Below are 6,153 nucleotides of genomic sequence, written 5' to 3'. Positions count from 1 at the left end.
CATTGAAGTTCCAGTCTGCTGCTTAGTCACAGAATCTTTCTTTTATTCAGCCTTCAGTCATGGTCTTCTTTCAGATTGAAAGACAGATTCCCTTATGAAAGTTGGTGCATATATTGTGATGGGGGTATGAACACAGTGAGAGTCCAAGTGGTGTTTCTAAATGTCGCCTTTGTTGACGCTGCCAAATTTAGTCAGTAAATATTTTATTCATTACTTAAGCTTATTCTTCATGCTTTTTTTGGCATTATAGTAAAGGAAGAGTTTCAATAAAAATTCAATGTTCTGCCACTTTTTTCTTTGAAGGCATGTGCACTTATTAAAAACAGTGTTCATTATATTCTAATTTTGCCATTCTTTAAAGAATGCTTTGAGATTTCAAAAAAGTAATTATAGAAGAATATTTCACTAAAAAGTAATTATTGCAAAATGAGAATTTAATGGGTGAAATTGTAAGCCTGAATACAACCTTGAAGTTGAAAACACAAAATGTGATATAAATTTATAGATTACTTCCTAGCTATATAGAAGGCTAATATGTGCTTGTTGAAATATGAGTATATATGCTGAATAATGCATATGTAAATATATTCGTTTATGTAATATAGGTGCTATGCATATTCTACATATAAAGAGAGGATGAGAGACTGAATTATTTTTTCTCTATATGTATACACATTCATAACTGGCTCAATTAGATGGAAAGAGACCAGAGAAAATACTAAAGTTTTTACTGGAATTGATTTAGCTAATAATATTTTTTAATATTAGCTACCATATATTTTGTATCTATTTCATACACAATACTTAACAAATATATTTTTTCTTCCTACAACACCTAAAAAAGATATGTCTATCTCATTCCAAATAAAATAGATATGTCTGTATTCACTTAGAGAATTTAAGTGAATTCTTCAGAAATCACACAGGTTGTTAATAATTTCATTTGAACCAAATTCTAAATTCTTTAATTCTTTTTTTGAAACAGGTTCATCTTTTTATTAGCTATGTTAACAAAACATTTAGTGAAAAAGACCAAAGTCCTTGTCAGCATCGGACTCCTCTGATTCTTCCGTCTTTGCTTTCACTTTCTTCTCAGTTGAGGCAGCAGCGGTAGAGGGGCAGCTGGTGTGGCTTCAGCTGCTGGAGCAGGCCCACCAGACCCTACTTAGCACATGAGGCTCTCAATGTTGACTTTGGCCAGGGCCTTTGTAAACAAGCCAGGTCAGAAAGGTTCAACATTGATGCCAACTGCTTTTCATTAGCATTAGTAGTATCCCAAATACATTTATAGAATTAAAAATCAATTGAACAACTCAAATAATGCAACAGATTAACAAGCAATCATGTGACATTTCATGACAGACAAAAGCCACAGTTGAGTGCAAAGTCACCAAATATGCTCCGGTCTTGTTCCTAGTGACAGATATAAATTAGTGATCGATCATAACATATTTTCCATTTTATTATTTAATTTTTTTTCAATATATATATATATATATATATATATATATATATATATATCAACCCCAGTTCCCCCTCCTCCCTTCTTCCCACTCCCCAACTTCTTCCCCATCCCACACCACATCTAGTCCTCAGAGAAGGTAAAGCCTCCCTTGGGGAGGCAGTGAAATCTGCTATACCAAATTGAGGCGGGACCAAGACTCTCCCCCCCCTATATTAAGGCTGAGCAAGGTATTCTACCATAGGGAATGGGGTCGAAAAAGTCAGTTCATGCACCTGGGATAAGTCCTGGTCCCATTGCCAGGGTCTACCCCTCTAAACAGGTCAAGCCACATAACTGTCACCCACATTCAGAGGGCCTAGTTCTGTTCCATGCAAGTTCCCCAGCTGTCAGTCCAGAGTCTATGATTTCCCACTAGCTTGGGTCAACTGTCTCTGTGGTTTTCCCCATCATGATCTTGAACCCTATTGATCATACGATCCCTCTTTCTTCTTTTCAACTGAACTCCAGGATCTCAGTCTAGTGCTTGGCTGTGGGTCACTGCATCTGCTTCCATCAGTTCCTGATTGTAGGTTCCAGGATGACAATCAGAGTACCCACTAATCTGATTACAGGGTCAAGGCCAGTTCAGACACCCACTATTGCTAGGAGTCTTACCTGGGGTCATCCTTGTGGATTCCTAGGAATTTCCCTAGCACCAGGTTTTTCCCTAACACCGTAATGGTTGCCTCTATCAAGATATTTGTTTCATCCCTTTTCCAACTCGGCCTTCTAGAGCCCTCATGTTCTATCCCCCATCCTCTCCCTTCTACTTCTCCTCCCAGTTTACCCAGGAGATCTAATGGATAAAGAAAATGTGGTACATTTAGACAATGGAGTATCACTCAGCAGCAAAATAAAAAAAAAAAAAAGATTTATTGAAATTTGCAGGCAAATCAATGGAACTAGAAAAAGCCATCCTGCGTGAGCTATCCCAGACACAGAAAGACAAACATGGTATGAACTCACTTTTAAGTGGATAATCAGGCTACAATCTACTACCCCAGAGAAGCAAGTTAAAAAGGAGCATCCTAAGAGGCACATGCATGGTTGGCCCCAGGAAGGGGAAATAGACACCAGCTGCTTTAATGATGGCAATGATCTTATCCTCCATGTGAGTCACCTAGTGCAGGATGAGGGTGGAGTAGATGCAGATGAACTCAGAGACAGAGCCACATTCCAGTCTGCCCACGTGGTGCTAATCCCCTGATTAAGTGAGGGTCTCACCCTAACGTGGCCTTAGCTTCCTTAGAAGGACAGAGCACCTTGGCAACAACTGAGGGAAAAGTCTAAATTCTTTAATTCTAAAGCCTTCCATCATGCATCAATATCCTTGGTAAAAGAAAAAAATTATCAAGGGGATGACATTAAATAAAGTTTATTTGATAAAGTGCTTGTACTGAAAACACAAGGACCTGAGTTCAGACCTGTAAAAGCCACATAAAAGCAGGCACAGTGGCAGGAATCTGTAACTTCACAACAGGGGATATCAGATACAAGGAGCTCATTGGCTAGCCAGTGTAGCCAAATCAGGAAGGGCATGTTCAATGGGAAGCCTTGTCTCAAAAACATTGGTGGAGTGCTACTGAGGAAACCCCTCTGATATGAGTCTCTGGAATCCACATGCATGTGCACACACATGCATGCACGCACACACACACATACACACATGTACACGTGCACACATGCACGCATGCACACAATGAACAAGTACACACATACATCACACACACACTAACAGAACGAAAACAAATAAATTGAAATGATGCAAAGGTCACTTCCAAATAGGAGAGTCATATATTTTCTCCTTTAGTCTTTATTTTAAACTGCTGTAAATGAAGTATAAAAGCTGCTTTTTCTGAACCTTTCCCAAAGTTACAGAGAGGAAAATAAGGAAGTCCCCACAGAGTTGGTAAATTCCTGGAGTGATCGCTCTGAGGATGGCTTTAGCAGGTGCAAGGCATAATAACACATTTTGGTGTCTAGATCTGGATAGTTTCACAAAAGGATGGATGCAATTAAAAGCCCATAATGAGGCAAACTAGTCTCTAGACTTCAGAGAAACTCAGTGACCTACTGAGCCTTATGTACACTTTTTTTACATAAATTCATGACATAATGTTGCTGTTGTCTTTTGTTATATATGTATGTATATATATATGGTTTTTCTTTTAGGTAAATTGTCAATAAAATGAGGCCTAGTATTTTGAGATTTTTAGGCTGGAAATACACATTGGATGAACTACTCAGCTTTTCATGTCACATGAAAGCATTTGACTCCAATTGGGTATCATTTTTAATCCCAAGCTTTGGGAGGCTGAGGGAAAAAAATCATTAATTTAAGGACAGCCTTCATCACACAGAAAGAAGGCATATAATTTCACAAGTTTGGCAGTAGCTAGATTTGTGTGTTTGTGTGTGTGTGTGTGTGTGTGTGTGTGTGTGTGTGTTTTCAAGACAAGGTTTCTCTGTGAAACTAAACTTGGCTGTCCTGGAACTCACTCCGTAGACTAGGCTGGTCTTGAACTCACAGAGATCCACCTGTTTCTGTTTCTCGAGTGCTGGGATTAAGGTCATACACCATCAGCTGCCTGGCTAGATATATTTTATTAAACCCATTCATTTCTACATGCCTGTCACTAGTGGTACTGCATCATTTTTTTTCTCTTCGTCCCTTTTTTCTATCCCAAGGGGCAATAGATCTGCATTCCACCACTTATATCATTTATACCTAAGTTTATAAACACATAGTTTACATGTGTTGTGTCAATATTTTATATTTATTGCTGTTGCTTGAGCCAGGGTCTTACTAGTCTAAAATTCCCTCCTGAACAATGGCGTTACAGCCACCATACTTGGTTTTATTATTTTATTGTTTGTATCCTTTCAGGATAATTATCTTCACTTTATCCAATGTTGTGTACCAATAGTTCATCAGTGGTTAATTGTTTTTTATTGCTAAGTATATATATATATATATATATATATATATATATATATAAAATGTATTCACAATAGTTTATATTGACCAACATTTAGGTTAATGCCATGGGTTCACTGTTGTATTGAATCTGCTGTAACTTTTCATACACACTACTGTATAGACAAAGAATTTCTTTTTGGTAAACACTTAGGAATTGTATAGCTGGGGTGTATTGTGTACACATGCTTAGCTTGCCAATAAGTTACCAAGTACTGTGCAATGTTGAACTGTTTTGCAGTCTCACCAATTATATGCAAAGAACACCAATATTATTATTTTTCCCCACCAAGGCAGGGTTTTCTGTGCAGTCCTGGCCATCCTGGAATTTGCTCTGCAAACAAGACTGGCCTTATACTCAGAGATTCACTTGCCTCCTTTGTGCTGGGATTAAGGTCGGGCACTACCATGTCCGGCTAGCACCAGTATTCTTGTATGTTTTTGTTTATAGGTAAGGATCTGTCCTTTTACCTTTAGATACCCTGGTCTACTTATCATTTAAAAATAATATGGGCAAGTTGAACAACATGTTTTTTTTTTGGGGGGGGGTGTTACTGTAAAAAAATGTCAAAAGACTTTCTTGAATCATTTTATGATTCATCATTACATTATGTCTGATAATGCTATAATCATTTCTGTTTAGGTATTTACAGTTAAAATAACAATTTTAAGTAAAGAAAATGATGGCTTATAGGAGATTTTATAGCTTAGTCACCCTTGATATCTTTCTTGTTCAATTCTCTCATAATATGTTAATTTGGTAGTAGGTCTTTTTATAACAATTTTGCTGTCTTAAACATATTTTAGAAATAGCATTTTTATATTTTTGTTTCAAAGGTTGTTGGCTGCTGTGGGATATTTGTACAATGAATGAAGATGTATTTGCTGTGATTTGTATAATTAAAAAGCGGAATGGGTAATAATAGGAAGGGTTTAAGTAGGACTTCTGATACAGACACTCTGAGAAAAGGAAAGGTAGAGATACCAGGAGACATGGAGAAAGGAAACAGGAAGTACAAGATGGAAGAGAGGTAAATGCCACGTGGCAGAACATAGATTAAAAATGTGGGTTAATTTAAGTTATAAGAGCTAGTTGAGACAAGCCTAAGCTAAAGGCCAAGCTTTCATAATTAATAATAATTCTTGGTGTCACTATTTGAGAGCTGACTGGCAGGATAGAAAAATAATCAATACAGGTTGTGTAAATGAATCTGTTTCATTTTATGTTTAAATTTGATAACCTCATTTCTTTCTTTTTAAAAACATAATTTCATTATTGATTCTCCAGGAATTTCACATCATGCACCCCAATCCTGCTTATTTCCCTGTCCCCTCATATTGTCTCCTCAATATTGTAGTATCCCCAAAATAAAATTTAATAACTCAAACCAAAGCAAAGCAAGCAAACAAAACAACAACAACAAAAAGAAAGAAAAACAAAACAAAAAATATCTTTGATTCTACGTCTTTCCTACCTCTCCAATGCCTCTTTATTCATGGTGGCATTAGGAGGAGTCATGATACATTACATAGTATACTTTTTTTGTTCAATCAGCTTTACTAGCAAATGCTCATGGCAAAGAGTCATTGGTCTGGTTCAGGCCTCTGGCTTCTGGTACACCATCATCACTAGATCCTCACTGAAACTTCTCTGGGATATCATGTTGCTGCC

At 37.1% G+C, this 6,153-nt stretch overlaps 1 pseudogene; it reads right to left on the bottom strand.

The window, feature by feature from the left end:
- Positions 1 to 1,019: 1,019 nt before the first annotated feature.
- LOC119809444 overlaps positions 1,020 to 6,153 on the bottom strand; it is a 28,772-nt pseudogene continuing 23,638 nt past the window's right edge.

The sequence above is a fragment of the Arvicola amphibius genome, chromosome 3, assembly GCF_903992535.2.
Source record: "Arvicola amphibius chromosome 3, mArvAmp1.2, whole genome shotgun sequence".
NCBI lineage: Eukaryota > Metazoa > Chordata > Mammalia > Rodentia > Cricetidae > Arvicola > Arvicola amphibius.
Note: the sequence above shows the minus strand (reverse complement) of the source record. Positions and strands in the feature narration are given on the sequence as shown.